Genomic DNA, 15,652 nt, shown 5'->3' on the forward strand with positions numbered 1-15,652 from the left:
CCTCCTCCTACTTAGTCCAGCTACCACTAAGAGGAAATAAAATAAGTGATTGTGGATAAAATGAGAGTTCCTGTGACTAAGATTCTCACCTGGCCGTGGATGACTAGCTCACTGCACCCCTGTGGGCAATATGTGGCTGTTGACTCTATATAAAGAGCTCCACCCAGTGTTCTGGGTGCGACACAGTGGCAGGGCTGCAAGGCTGCAGGAGAGCAGAGCAGAGGCTGGAGTGGTGGCAGCGCCGAGAACAGAGGCTCAGAGGACGGCTGTGTGGGACGACTGTGCAGAGAGGCCCAGAGGACAGCTGTGTGGGATGGCTGTTCGGACAGAGGGGCCCAGAGGCAGAGACTGGCTTGCTGCATACAGACTCACTCTGACTGAATGGGATTCTAGTGACTGACCTGCCACCTGGAAATAAAGTTGGGTATAACCCTTTCACCCCAAAGAGCAGTCTGCTGTCAATTTTCTTTGGTCACACTGAATCCATAGCAAACTTGCCAGGGCTAAAACCTATTGGCAAGACAGTGATGTTAATTTGTCTTTCTCCTGCCCTGGTGCCAGAGACCAGGAGAGAGGAAGAACACAAAAACTCACCCACAAGCCAGAACATGGCACTGAATCAGAAACTAAATGGAGAACTGAAAACTTACAAAAAAAAAGCCTCAAAAATGCCAAAATCCAAAAATCCAGTTCATCTGCCTCAGTTGCCTAATAGTTTACATTAAAATGACACCCAGATGACTCTTAACTACAGCACAGAGAATTCATTATCCTTCTAGAACGCCCCTCCTCCATCACTCCCCACATCAGGTGAATCACCAGTTTTGCCAATGGTTTCAGCCCCAGGCAAGTTCGCTATGGATTCAATTAGACCAAAGAAATAACAATAGAACATTTTTGGGGTGAAAGGGTTATACCCAACTTTATTAACACCGTGGCAGGTCAGTCATTAGAATCCCATCCACTCGGAGCAAGTCTGCATGCAGCAAGCCGGTCTCTGTCTCTGGGCCTCTCTACCCCTGCAACCGTCTCAGTCTCTGTCCTTGGAGCTGCCACCACTTGCCAGCACAGTCTTGTCTCTGCAATCCTGCAGCCCTGCCACCGTGCCACCCAGAGCACTGGGCAGAGCTCTTTATATAGAGTCAATAACAATGTATTGTCCACACAATAGTGAGCTAGCCAACCAGGGTCAGGTGAGAATCTTGGCCACAGGAACCTTCACTTTATCCACAACCACCTTCTCTCTCCTAGATCACTGAACTCTGCTCCCTACTTCTAGGTTTGAACCCCCAATTTCACTTTTTCCCATCACTCAGCACCCAAAAGGGACTAAAACAAAAAAATGATCATTTACTTCCTCTAATTAAATCCCTTCAGAGGCCCTCTTGTGGTCTTCAGAATACAGCCCAATGTTCTCCACAGCATCTCCAAGATCCTCTGTATCTGGCCTCTGCTCATTTCTCTAACCCCACTCTGTGCTCCAGTAAGTGCCACCCAGGATCCCTTTCTGGGATTCAGGCCTTGGCCGATTGCTGCTCCTGGGCCAGGAATGCCCTCTACCACTTTCACCTGATTTGTCCTTTGGGACTCAGCTTAGAGTTCTGTTACCTCCTCGAGAAATCCTTAACTAAACTCCATCAAGACCCATATCCCACTGATGTGTTCTCACTGCATCCTGAGCTCCACTTTCCCTGCTACAGTTTACTAGCCAGTTTCACTTGTCAGTCTCTCCCACCAGACTGGAAGTGTCTTGAGGGGAGAAACTATTTTCATTGTAGTTCTTCCAGCTCCCAGGATGGTGCCAGGCATGTAGGAGGCTTCTAATAATTATTGAATAAATAATATCTCCATATTTCTCCACCTCTGCTACCAGTACCTTGGTTCAGGTCTTTATTACTTCTTACTGGGATTATGGTAATTCCCCTAACAAAGGGTCTTGCAAACTTTAAAATGACTATAAATCATCTGGGAATTTTGTTAAAAATTCAGATTCTGATATAGCAGGTATAGGATGGGTCCTCAGATTCTCTACTACTAACAAGCTCCCAGGTGAACCCCCCCCCCGAAAAAAAACCTATAAGTAGTAAAGTTCTAATTCATCTCCCTGACTCTGATCTTTCAGATGGATTTTCTCAATCCATCCTTTGCCTGGCAACAAAATGGATTTTTCTAAATATGACGGCTCTCCCCTTATAGTAATTCAGCAATTCACCCCCAGAAATTCAATTCCTAAAATGGTACACAGAGCCCTCCAAAATGTTCCCAACTGCCTGACCCAACTTCTCCTCACATCCATGGGCAATACCCTTAGCTCTTTTAAGATCAACTGTAATTATGTATGAACACAGAAGGGGAGAAAAAAAGTAAGAAAGAACAATGTTCAAACCATAAACGTGACCGAACATTCATTATCCTGGCTAATATGAGTGACTGCTGTATCTTGACCAGTCATGGCATTAGCCTCACTCTAGAGAGATAAGATATAATCATAGAATCATCTCTACTTCCTGACTTCTTTCCCCAACATCACCTAACATAAGCTTAAAACCAATAATAAATCCCTACTGACACCCTCTTACTGAGATGCCCCATGGTTTCCCATGGTGTGTATTCTCTCTCATTACAAGAAATAATAAACCCATTTGTTCAACAATAGGCATGTTTCTGGAGGCCTGTGACTGGAGGACAATGACGCTGCTCTTCCTCTGCATACTCATAAAAACCTGTGCATACTTCTCATATATTGCAAGACAGGCTTACATCAGGAAAGAACAATCCCATATGAACAGTCTAAACTCACAATTAATGAAACTAGAAAAAGAAGAACAAATGAGGCCTGAAGTGAGTAGAAGGAGGGACATAATAAAGATCAGAGTAAAAATAAATAAAATTGAGAAGAATAAAACAGTAGAAAGAATCAATGAAAGCAGGAGCTGGTTCTTCGAGATAAAATAATTTTAACAGATAAACCCCCCCTATCCAGACTTACCAAGAAAAAAAGAGTCTACACACAAAAACAGAATCAGAAATAAGAAAGGAAAAATCACTACAGATGCCACAGAAATACCAAGAATTATTAGAGAACACTATGAAAAATTATATGCTAACAAACTGGATAACCTAAAAGAAATGGACTACTTTCTAGAAAAATACAACCTTCCAAGGCTGACCTAGGAAGAAACAGAAAATCTAAACAGACCAATTGCCAGCAATGAAATAGAATTGGTAATCAAAAAACTACCTAAGAACAAAACCCCTGGACCGGATGGCTTCACTGCTGAATTTAATCAAACATTTAGTGAAGAGCTAATACCCATCCTCCTCAAAGCACTCCAGAAAGTAGAAGAGGGAATACTCCCAAACTCATTCTATGAGGCCAGTGTCACTTTAATACCAAAACCAGGCAAAGACACCACAAAAAAAGAAAACTACAGACCAATATTTCTGATGAACATAGATGCAAAAATATGCAAGAAAATATTAGCAAATCAAATTCAAAATAAATCAAAAAGATCATCCATCATGATCAAGTAGGATCTATTCCAGGGAAGCAAGGATGGTAAAATATTCAAAAATCCATCAACATCATACACATCAACAAAAAGGACAAAAACAAAATGATTATCTTCACAGATGCTGAAAAAGCATTCAACAAATTTCAACATCTATTCATGATAAAAACGCTCAACAAAGTGGATATAGAGGGCAAGTCCCTCAACCTAAAATATGACAAACCCACAGCCAACATCATACTTAACAGTGAGAAGCTGAAAGCTTTTCCTTTAAGATCGGGAATAAGACAAGGATGCCCACTCTCCACACTTTTATTCAACATAGTTCTGGAGGTCCTAGCCACAGCAATCAAACACAAAGAAATAAAAGGCATCCACTGGTAAGGAAGAAGTTAAACTGTCACTATTTGCAGATGATATGATATTGTACATAAAAAATCCTGAAGAATCCACCTCAAAACTACTAGAACTAATATCTGAATTCAGCAAAGTTGCAGAATACAAAATTAATACACAAAAATCTGTTGCATTCCTATACACTAACAGTGAACTAGCAGAAAGAGAAATCAAGAAAACCATTCCATTCACAATTGCATCAAAAAGAATAAAATACCTAGGAATAAACCTAACCAAGGAAGTGAAAGACCTATACCCTGAAAACTACAAGACACTCTTAAGAGAAATTAAAGAAGATACCAATAAAAGGAAATACATCCCATGCTGAAGGATAGGAAGAATTGATATTGTCAAAATGGCCATCCTGCCTAAAGCAATCTACAGATTCAATTCTTTCACAAACTACAGCAAATCGTTCCAAATTCATATATGGAACCACAGAAGACCCTGAATAGCCAAAGCAATCCTGAGAAGGAAGAATAAAGCTGGGGGGATTAAGCTTGCTGCCTTCAAGCTCTACTACAAAGCCATAGTAATCAAAATAATTTGGTACTGACACAAGAACAGACCCATAGACCAATGGAACAGACTAGAGAGCCCAGATATAAACCCAACCACATATGGTCAATTAATATACGATAAAGGAGTTATGGACATACAATGGGGAAATGACAGCCTCTTCAACAGCTGGTGTTGGCAAAACTGGACAGCTACATGCAAGAGAATGAAACTGGATTGTCTAACCCCATACACAAAAGTAAACTCAAAATGGATCAAAGGCCTGAATGTAAGTCATGAAACTATAAAACTCTTAGCAGAAAACATAGGCAAAAGCCTCCTGAATATAAACATGAGCAACTTATTCCTGAACACATCTCCTCAAGCAAGGGAAACACAAGCAAAAATGAACACAAAGGACTACGTCAAACTAAAAAGCTTCTGTACGGCAAAGGACACCATCAACAGAACAAAGAGGCATCGTACAGTATGGGAGAATATATTTGTAAATGACATATCCGACAAGGGTTTAACATCCAAACTATATAGAGAACTCACACACCTCAATACCCAAAAAGCAAAAACCCGATTAAAAAATGGGCAGAGGATATGAAGAGACAATTCTCCAAAGAAGAAATTCAGATGGCCAACAGGCACATGAAAAGATGCTCCACATCGCTAATTATCAGCAATGTGCAAATGAAAATCACAATGAGATATCACCTCACACCAGTCAGGATGGCCAACATAGAAAAGAATAGGAACAAGTGCTGGCAAGGATGCAGAGAAAGGGGAACGCTTTTACACTGCTGGTGGGAATGTAAACTAGTTCAACCATTGTGGAAAGCAGTATGGAGGTTCCTCAAAAAACTCAAAATAGAAATATCATTTGACCCGGGAATTCCATTCCTAGGAATTTACCCAAAGAAAGCAAGATCTCAGATTCAAAAAGACATATGCACCCCTATGTTTATCGCAGCACTATTTACAATAGCCAAGATATGGAAGCAACCTGTGTTCATTAGTAGTTGAATGGATAAAGATGTGGTACATATACATAATGGAATACTATTCAGCCATGAGAAAACAAATCCTGCCATTTGCAACAACATGGATGGAGTTAGAGGGTATTATGCTCTGTGAAATAAGCCAGGCAGAGAAAGACAAGTACCAAATGATTTCACTTATCTGTGGAGCATAAGAACAAAGCAAAAACTGAAGGAGCAAAACAGCAGCAGACTCACAGAACCCAAGAATGGACTAACAGTTGCCAAAGGGAAAGGGACAGGGGACGGTGGATAGGAAGGGAGGGAGAAGGGGAATAAGGGGCATTATGATTAGCACATAACCTTGGAGGGGAGCACGGGGAAGGCAGTACAGCACAGAGAAAACAAGTAGTGACTCTGGCATCTTACTATGCTGATGGACAGTGAGGTATGCAATGGGGTATGGGGGGAACTTGATAATATGGGTGAATGTATTTACCACAATGTTTTTCATGTGAAACCTTCATAAGAGTGTATATTAATGATACCTTAATAAAAAAAACTTGATAAACAGAAAAAAAAAACCTGTGCCTAATTCTCACAGCGCTTTTGTAATGTGAGAATCTTGCTTTTATGTCTACCTAACTAGCCTTATCTCTTTATCTTTGGGAATATAGCTTAAATGGAACTGATGCTCAATAATGTTTGTTGAGTAAATGAAAACCATGTAAATATTGTTTTCACATGGACTGAAAACAGAAGGGAACTGGCAAAAAAAAAGTCCTGGTATAAAAGGTAATCTTTAAATTTCCCTCAGTGTGCATAAATGATTTTACCTCTACATGTACAGTATTTTGGGAAACAAATGATTAAGCCCTTAAAGTGCAACTTGTACAATCATAAAAATGTTTCTGATGAGCCCTATGCTTAGGCTACACTACTAAGTGGCAAATAAGGAGGAATTAATATGGCACATACGCCAACATTACAATAAAAATGTACAGACATGATGGACAGTAACTGTGAAGGGGTATGTGTGGGGGACTTGGTGAAGGGGGGAGCCTAGTAAACACAATGTTCTTCATGTAATTGTAGATTAATGATACCAAAAAAAATGTACAGACAAAAAAGGCTCTGCGGGAGAGAAAAATAGCTTAAAGTCATATGTAGGATGACAGGATTATTAGTAATATTATTCACCCTATTTCCCAAACCCTTAGTAGTGTTGTTACTTCTCTAACAATATAACTTTAATTATAATTTTTCTGTTTCATATCTTTATCAGTAAAGTCAAACTCATGAACTGGATGATTCTGGGCCGAAACTGGTCAGTTTTGACGGCAAGGTAACCCACGCAGCCAGAGGAGCAGTCCTAGTAAAAACTGTACATCCAGGGCTTACTATGTGCCAAAAACTGTTCTAAGTGTAATTTCACTGATTCCTGACAACAGCCCTGAGAGGTACTGTTATTCCAATTACAAAGACGAGGAAACGCAGGTTCCAAGATTAAATTACCCAAGGTCATACAGCTAGGAAGTCGTTAAGACTGACTGGAGTTTCGGTAGTTTAGCTCGCGACCCAAGTCGGGGAAACACTACGGACCCTGCAGGGACGAGGAGGCCCCCGCAAACCTCACCCGTTACGGCTGCCTCGCTGGCCCACGTCCCGGCCGCACCAACCACAAACGTCTGCCTGTTGCCTCCCGGGGCCGGCGCCGGAAAGTAGCTTCCGCTCTGGGTGCCCTGCTTTTCCCGCCCGAGTACTCAACTTCCTCCGTGTAGATCCATCCGCCTTTTCAGTCCGGCGCCAACCAGTCGTTGATACTAATGTTCCGGTTCCTGGCGGAGGCGGGAAAAGAATAACAAAGATCCCGGAACCCGGCAAACTGAGACTTTTAGTCGACTAGCTTCCCAAACGGCCTGGGTTCCACACTTCCTGATCTTTGCTGCCCTTTGTAAGAAAGTGGGGAGAATTAGGGAACTCTTTGACTCTCCTTCCAGCATCCAGTCCTCACGCTGCAAACTCCACCTCGCATCTTTTCAAACAGGCAGGTTTGAAAGCGCCTTTTCCCCCCAGGCGTCAAGGTTCCTTCGTGCTCCACCTCTCTGCAGCCGCCTAACAGCTGTCCACGGCCCCGGAAGTCTGCTTCTGCTGGAATTGCCCCGGAGGCCTTTGGAAACCCACCACACACCTGGACAGAAAACCTTCCTACCCTTCTTAAGTCTCGCCCGGTGGGGTCGCCTACTGCGCAGGACTTCTAGTGTGCATACCTGTTTAAGCACTTTCAACATTGTATCTTAATTATTCATCCACTTCTCACTTCCTCCGCCAATCTGTGAGCTTCTTGGGTCCAGAACTGTTATTCTTCCCCTGTCTCCAGCACCTAGCATTGTACTAGCTGGATTAAGCGATCAGCGTGAATTTGAATGAATTATAACCCCTGGCATTCTTCTCCAAGATTTGGAAAGACCTTACTTTGAAATACGATTGCCTGTTCCAAGTTTCCTGCACCACTCGTTTCCACCGCATCACCTCTTCTTGAAATTCTTGGCTTTTCTAGACTCTACACTTATCTGTTTCTCCTCCCTCCTTGAACCGTCCCTGCCTCCTTCACTGATTCATCTTTCTCTTCCCATAAACTTAACAGCCGGTTGTCTCCAAAGCCTAGCTTGAGTCTTCCTCTTTCAAAGTTTCAGATGTGAGTTATTTACAATGTGACACTCTCTTTCCCTAAACCCCAGTATACATATCCAACCTCTTGGTAACGGTTCCTGCTATAGGATATACCATTAGCACCTCTGCTGATATTGTGAAGAAAATTGTTTTGCATTAAGACAAAATAAAATGAAGGTGAGAGAGACAGTAATCAGAGGATTAAAGGAGATCCAGTCAGCATTTTATACTGCCAGTTCTAGTTCTAGTTGTTCCTGAGGCCCAGCTGCATCTATTATTTTCCCATGGCTTTAATAGTTAGTCTTTCCTTGACTTCTAAGCACCAATAATTTGCCTAAAAACTAGTTTTGAGTTGTATTTCTATCACTTGCAACCAATAGATCCTAAGATACATTGACCCTACCTATTCAGGACACACCTTAAATCCCATGCTTCCCTTAAAACTTTTTCCATAATTCATCCATCTCATAATGATTGCTGTCCTTCTGACATCCTATGATATACCTTATGCTATAACACTGGCTCTTAATTATGTTCGATTGATAATTAGATTATAAACATGACTGAACTGCTCTTTCATTTTATGTAGTCAAGCCTTTTCTTTTCAACAGGTGGGTAAAAATCTTAAAGGTGGTGATTTTGTCATATACTTTGTATGTTAGGAATATTAGGTAGAATGATAGACATGAGCAGCTGGGGAAAGAGGGGACAAGGTTCAAAGAAAAAAAAACGCACAAATTCTGCCCAGGTAGGGCGTCCCATGTCAAGTCAACAAAGACTTTGCAGGGAAATAACATCTTTGCCTACTCAGACCAGGCCAAACCAGTCCCAACCAGATCTTCAGGAGGTTGCCCTTGTCTTCATGGTCTAAAATGGAGTTCTATTATTTCCAAGTTCTAGGCAATAATATGACAACAACGGGGAATAAGGGAGAACATACATGACAGCTGTCTTTTTTTTTCTATCATTAATGTACAATTACATGAACAACATTATGGTTACTAGACTCCCCCTATTATCAAGTCCCCACCACATACCCCATTACAGTCACTGTCCATCAGCGTAGTAAGATGCTATACAGTCACTACTTGTCTTCTCTATGTTATTCTTCCTTCCCCGGGTCCCCACCCCTACATTATACGTGCTAATCGTGATGGTCCTTTTTCCCCCTTATCCCACCCTTCCAACCCATCCCCCCCAATCTCCGTCCCTTTGGTAACTGTTACTCCATTTTTGGGTTCTGTGAGTCTGCTGCTCTTTTGTTCCTTCAGTTTTTGCTTTGTTCTTATACTGCACAGATGAGTGAAATAATTTGATATTTGTCTTACTATGCCTGGCTTATTTCACTGAGCATAATACCCTCTAGCTCCATCCATGTTGTTGCAAATGGTAGGATTTGTTTTCTTCTTATGGCTGAATAATATTTCACTGTGTATATGTACCACATCTTCTTTACCCATTCATCTACTGATGGACACTTAGGTTGTTTCCATTTCTTGGCTATTGTAAATAGTGCTGTGATAAACATAGAGGTGCATATGTCTTTTTGAATCTGGGCTCCTGCACTCTTAGGGTAAATTCCTAGGAGTGGAATTCCTGGGTCAAATGGTATGTCTATTTTGAGTTTTTTGAGGAACCTCCATACTGCTTTCCACAATGGTTGAACTATTTTACTTTCCCACCAGGAGTGTAGGAGGGTTCCCTTTCTCCGCATTCTTGCAAACATTTGTTGTTCTTTGTCTTTTGGGTGGTGGCCATCCTAACTGCTGAGAGGTGATATCTCATTGTGGTTTTAATTTGCATTTCTCTGATGATTAGTGATGTGGAGCATCTTTTCATGTGCCTGTTGGCCATCTGAATTTCTTCTTTGAAGAAGTGTCTGTTCAGCTCCTCTGCCCATTTTTTTAATTGGCTTATTTGCTTTTTGTTTGTTGAGGTGCATGAGTTCTTTATATAATTTGGATGTCAACCCCTTATCGGATACGGCATTTATGAATATATTCTCCCATACTGTAGGATGTCTTTCTGTTCTACTGATGGTGTCCTTTGCTGTACAGAAGCTTTTTAGTTTGATATAATCCCACTTGTTCATTTTTGCTTTTGTTTTCCTTGCCCAGGGAGATAGGTTCATGAAGAAGTTGCTCATGTTTATTTTTTTTCTAAGAGTTTTATGGTTTCATGACTTACATTCTGATCCATTTTGAGTTTACTTTTGTATATGGGGTTAGACAATAATCCAGTTTCATTCTCTTACATATAACTGTCCAATTTTGCCAACATCAGCTGTTGAAGAGGCTTTCATTTCCCCATTGTATATCTGTGGCTCCTTTACTGTATATTAACTGACTGTATATGGTTGGGTTTATATCTGGGCTCTCTAGTCTGTTCCATTGGTCTATGGGTCTGTTCTTGTGTCAGTACCAAATTGTCTGGATTACTGTGGCTTTGTAGTAGAGCTTTAAGTCAGGGAACATAATGCCCCCACTTTATTCTTCCTTCTCAGGGTTGCTTTGGGTATTTGAGATCTTTTATGGTTCCATATGAATTTAGAACTATTTGCTCTAGTTCATTGAGGAATGCTGTAGGTATTTTGATAGGGATTGCATTGAATCTGTAGATTGCTTTAGGCAGGATGGCCTTTTTGACAAATATTAATTCTTCCTATCCGTGAGCACAGGATGTGTTTCCATTTATTGGTATCTTCTTTAATTTCTCTTAAAAGTGTCTTGTAGTTTTCAGGGTATAGGTCTTTCACTTCCTTGGTTAGGTTTATTCCTAGGTATTTTATTCTTTTTGATGCAATTGTGAATGGAATGGTTTTCCTGATTTCTCTTTCTGCTAGTTCACTGTTAGTGTATAGAAATGCAACAGATTTCTGTGTATTAATTTTGTATCATGCAACTTTGCTGAATTCAGATATCAGATCTAGTAGTTTGGGAGTGGACTTTTCAGGGTTTTTTTATATACAGTATCATGTCATCTGCAAACAGGGACGCTTTGACTTCTTCCTTACCAATCTGGATGCCTTTTATTTCTTTGTGTTTGATTGCTGTGGCTAGGACCTCCAGAACTATGTTGAATAAAAGTGTGGAGAGTGGGCATCCTTGTCTTGTTCCCGATCTTAAAGGAAAAGCTTTCAGCTTCTCACTGTTAAGTATGATGTTGGCTGTGGGTTTGTCATACATAGCCTTTATTATGTTGAGGTACTTGCCCTCTATACCCATTTTGTTGAGTTTTTATCGTGAATGGATGTTGAATTTTGTTGAATGCTTTTTCAGCATCTATGGAGATAATCATGTGGTTTTTGTCCTTCTTTTTGTTGATGTGGTGTATGATGTTGACGGATTTTCGAATATTGTACCATCCTTGCATCCCTGGGATGAATTCCACTTGATCATGATGGATTATCTTTTTGATGTACGTTTGAATTCGGTTTGCTAATATTTTGTTGAGTATTTTTGCATCTATGTTCATCAGGGATATTGGTCTGTAATTTTCTTTTTTTGTGGTATCTTTGCCTGGTTTTGTTATTAGCGTGATGTTGGCCTCATAGGATGAGTTTGAGAGTATTCCCTCCTCTTCTACTTTTTGGAAAACTTGAAGGAGGATGGGTATTAGCTCTTCACTAAATGTTTGATAAAATTCAGCAGTGAAACCATCTGGTTCAGGAATTTTGTTCTTAGGTAGTTTTTTGATTACCAATTCAATTTCCTTGCTAGTAATTGGTCTATTCCAATTTTCTGTTTCTTCTTGGGTCAGCCTCGGAAGGTTGTATTTTTCTAGAAAGTTGTCTATTTCTCCTAGGTTATCCAGTTTGTTTCCATATACTTCTTCATAGTATTCTCTCATAATTCTTTGTATTTCTGTGGCATTCGTAGCCATTTTTCCTTTCTCATTTCTGATTCTGTTTATGTATGTAGACTCTCTTTTTTTCTTGATAAGTCTGGCTAGGGGTTTATCTATTTTGTTTATTTTCTCAAAGAACCAGCTCTTGCTTTCATTGATTCTATTGTTTTATTCTTCTCGATTTTATTTATTTCTGCTCTAATCTTTATTATGTCCCTCCTTCTGCTGACTTTGGCTCTCATTTGTTCTTCCTTTTCTAGTTTCATTTATTGTGAGTTTAGACTATTAATTTGGGATTGTTCTTCTTTCCTGATGTAGGCCTGTATTGCAATATACTTCCGTCTAAGCATGGCCTTCACTGCTTCCCACAGATTTTACAGTGTTGAATTATTGTTGTCATTTGTCTCCGTATATTGCTTGATTTCTGTTTTTATTTGGTCATTGATCCATTGATTATTTAAGAGCATGTAATTAAGCCTCCATGTGTTTGTGGACTTTTTCGCTTTCTTTGTGTAATTTATTTCTGGTTTCATGCCTTTTGTGATCTGAGAAGCTGGTTTGCAAAATTTCAATCTTTCTGAATTTACTGGGGCTCTTTTTGTGGCCTAGTATATGATCTATTCTTGAAAATGTTCCATGTGCACTTGAGAAGAACATGTATCCTGTTGTTTTTGGATGAAGTATTCTGTAACTGTCTGTTAGGTTCATCTGTTCTAATACATTGTTCAGTGCCTCTGTCTCTTTACTTATTTCCTATCTGGTTGATCTGTCCTTCAGAGTGAGTGGTGAGCTGAAGTCTCCTAAAATGAACACACTACATTCTATTTCCCCCTTTAATTCTGTTAGTATTTGTTTCACATATGTAGGTGATCCTTCTACTGTCTTTGGTTCTCCTGTTCTTCCTTTTCTAGTTTCATTAATTGTGAGGTTAGATTCACAATTAATTGGTTGCATAGATATTTATAATAGTTACATCCTCTTGTTGGACTGACCCTTTATCATAATGCAATGTCCTTCTTTGTCTCTTGTGACTTTCTTTGCTTGGAAGTCTATTTTGTCTGATAAAAGTACTGCGACTCCTGCTTTTTTCTCTGTATTAGTTGCATGAAATATCTTTTTCCATTCCTTCACTTTCAGTCTGTGTATGTCTTTGGGTTTGAAGTGAGTCTCTTGTAGGCAGCATATAGATGGGTCTTGTTTTTTTATCCATTCAGTGACTGTATATCTTTTGATTGGTGCATTCAGACTGTTTACATTTAGGGTCATTATCAATAGGTATGTACTTATTGCCATTGCAGGCTTTAGATTCATGGTTACCAAAAGGTTCAAGGGTAATTCCCTTACTATTTAACAGTCTAATATAACTGACTTCTTATGCTATTACAAACACAATCTAAAGGTTCTTTTTTTGTCCTCCTTTTTCTTCCTCCTCCATTCTTTTTATATTAGGTATCATATTCTGTACTCTTTTTCTATCCCTTGATTGACTTTGGGGGTTGTTGATTTTGCATCTGCTTAGTAATTAATTGTTCTACTTTGCTGTGGTTTTATTTCCCCTGGTGACATCTATTTAGTCTTAGGAATACTTCCATTTATAGCAGTCCCTCCAAAATGCACTATAGAGGTGGTTTGTGGGAGGTAAATTCTCTCAGCTTTTCCTAATCTGAAAATTGTTGAATCCCTCCTTCAAATTTAAATGATAACCTTGCCAGATAGAGTGTTCTTGGTTTGAGGCCCTTCTGCTTCATTGCATTAAATATATCATTCCACTCCCTTCTGGCCTGTAAGGTTTCTGTTGAGAAATCTGATGATAGCCTGATGGGTTTTCCTTTGTATGTGATCTTTTTCCTCTCTCTAGCTGCTCTTAAAAGTCTGTCTTTTTCCTTGATCTTTGCCATTTTAATTATTATATGTCTTGATGTTGTCTTCCTTGGGTCCCTTGTGTTGGGAGATCTGTACACCTCCATGGCTTGAGAGACTATCTCCTTCCCCAGATTGGGGAAGTTTTCAGCATTTACCTCCTCAATAACACTTTCTATCCCTTTTTATCTCTCTTCTTCTCATGACAGCTGTCTTTTAAGGAAAGCTTAAAAGACACAAACAAAACTAAGAACCACCCAAACTACACCTCATTGTGTGAAAAAGCAGGCACTATATGGTATGGCTATAGATGGGCCTATAAATCCAATAACCCCACCTTGTCAATCAAAAAGGTGCCTCCTAGCCAGAATGTAATATAAATGCCTCCCACCTAACTGTTCAAGGCGTTCGTCTACCTTGACTCTGGCCCACTCCTCCCTTGGAGTGTATTCAAATAAAATTTTCGCTCTGCTTCGCTATTGCATCTCTGCCTTTCAATTCTTTGTTATGGTGAAGACAAGGACTGAGGAGACCACAGTCAGCCTGGTAACATCTACAGGAACCTGCATGAACTTAGACACAGAGTAGGTACTGCCTCAAGAGGCCAAAGAAAAGACAACTTTTCATTAAAACATTTAGGAAAGGCTGTAGTGACACAGACCAGCAAAAAATATTGCAATAGTTGGGGAAAGAAGCAATATGATTTGGTAATTTCATCTCTTGATGGAGTCCCATCAGAGTTTAAGAACAATCAGGATATGATCCAGCAAAGGAAATAAATGATTCCAGAAAAAATATTACCTTTTGGAGTTTGGGGTTGTGGTGCTCTCTACAGATCTGAGGCTAGTTCTATGCTTTGCTGATCCTAGAACTTCATTTTATCTGTTTATTGAGATCATTTTATGCCAAGCAACTTCACAGCAACAGAAATGACAACACAGAATGTCCATTATCTATCTATAATAGAAAATAGACCTGATCTGAGATCCAAAACCATCTATCCAAGACAGTCCCTCCTAGTGAAAAAGCCCATCCTTCAGGCCAAATACAGACTACTGTGTGAGAAGAGTCACATAATTAGAAAGAACTAGCAGTATTCAAGAGGATTTTCCATTCAACAAAATGGATTGTTGTTCTTTTGTGGATGTTTCTATCTGTAGGCATTTTTTGATGGCATGTTAATAAATATCTGAACACAGGCATATTATTTTCCTATGGCTCTTGTGTTAGTTGACTCTAGGCAGGTAAACCCCAATCCATCCCCCACCAATATGTGAGCCCAACAATCACTTCAGATTGAGGGGATTTTATCCTCCTTTTCAATTATAATCATAACCCAGAGGGTCTGTCTTAGGCCCTTCCTGACTTAGATTTGGGAAAGACTGGCCACATCTGCCACACCATACAAATCTCTTCAACCTGAACTGCTTCTGGCTAAACCTCACTTGCCAGAGTGCAAGAACTGGACAGACTTAGTAGCTTCAGTTTCTGATCAGCACTTCCTCTTATTCAGGAGGTGAGCCCTGAGGGAAAACTCCTCGTATTTGTTCTTCCCTCATTTCATTGCAGTAGAATATTTAGTTAGGCACATGAATGAAGTTTACATTTCCTAGCCTCCTTTGCAACTACCAATGGAAGTTGAAATGTCACATGAAAACTGCTGGGAGCTTTCCTTAAAAGACAGCTATCAAAAAGATGGAACGAAGATGGCGGCATGAATAGAGCAGTGGAAATTTCCTCCCAAAACCATATATATTTTTGAAAATGCAACAAATACAACTATTCCTAAAAGAGAGAACAGAAGACACAGGACAACAGCCAAACTACATATACACCTGCGAGAACCCAGCGCCTCATGAAGGGGGTAAGATACAAGCCGCG

The 15,652-nt window shown here is 40.1% G+C and overlaps 1 protein-coding gene across 10 annotated transcripts in view; it reads right to left on the minus strand.

The window, feature by feature from the left end:
- Window positions 1–15,652, minus strand: part of NDUFAF1 (NADH:ubiquinone oxidoreductase complex assembly factor 1) — a 50,080-nt gene that overhangs the window by 14,052 nt on the left and 20,376 nt on the right. Inside the window, exon 1 of one of the 10 annotated variants that reach the window (XM_017648547.3) lies at window positions 7,029–7,179. The exons of the other annotated variants lie outside the window; for them this stretch is intronic. The gene's annotated coding sequence lies outside the window, so the exon portion shown is untranslated. Of the gene's footprint in view, window positions 1–7,028; window positions 7,180–15,652 lie in introns of those variants that run through there. 10 annotated transcript variants of the gene reach the window in all.

This window comes from Manis javanica, chromosome 8 (genome assembly GCF_040802235.1).
Source record: "Manis javanica isolate MJ-LG chromosome 8, MJ_LKY, whole genome shotgun sequence".
Classification (NCBI taxonomy): domain Eukaryota; kingdom Metazoa; phylum Chordata; class Mammalia; order Pholidota; family Manidae; genus Manis; species Manis javanica.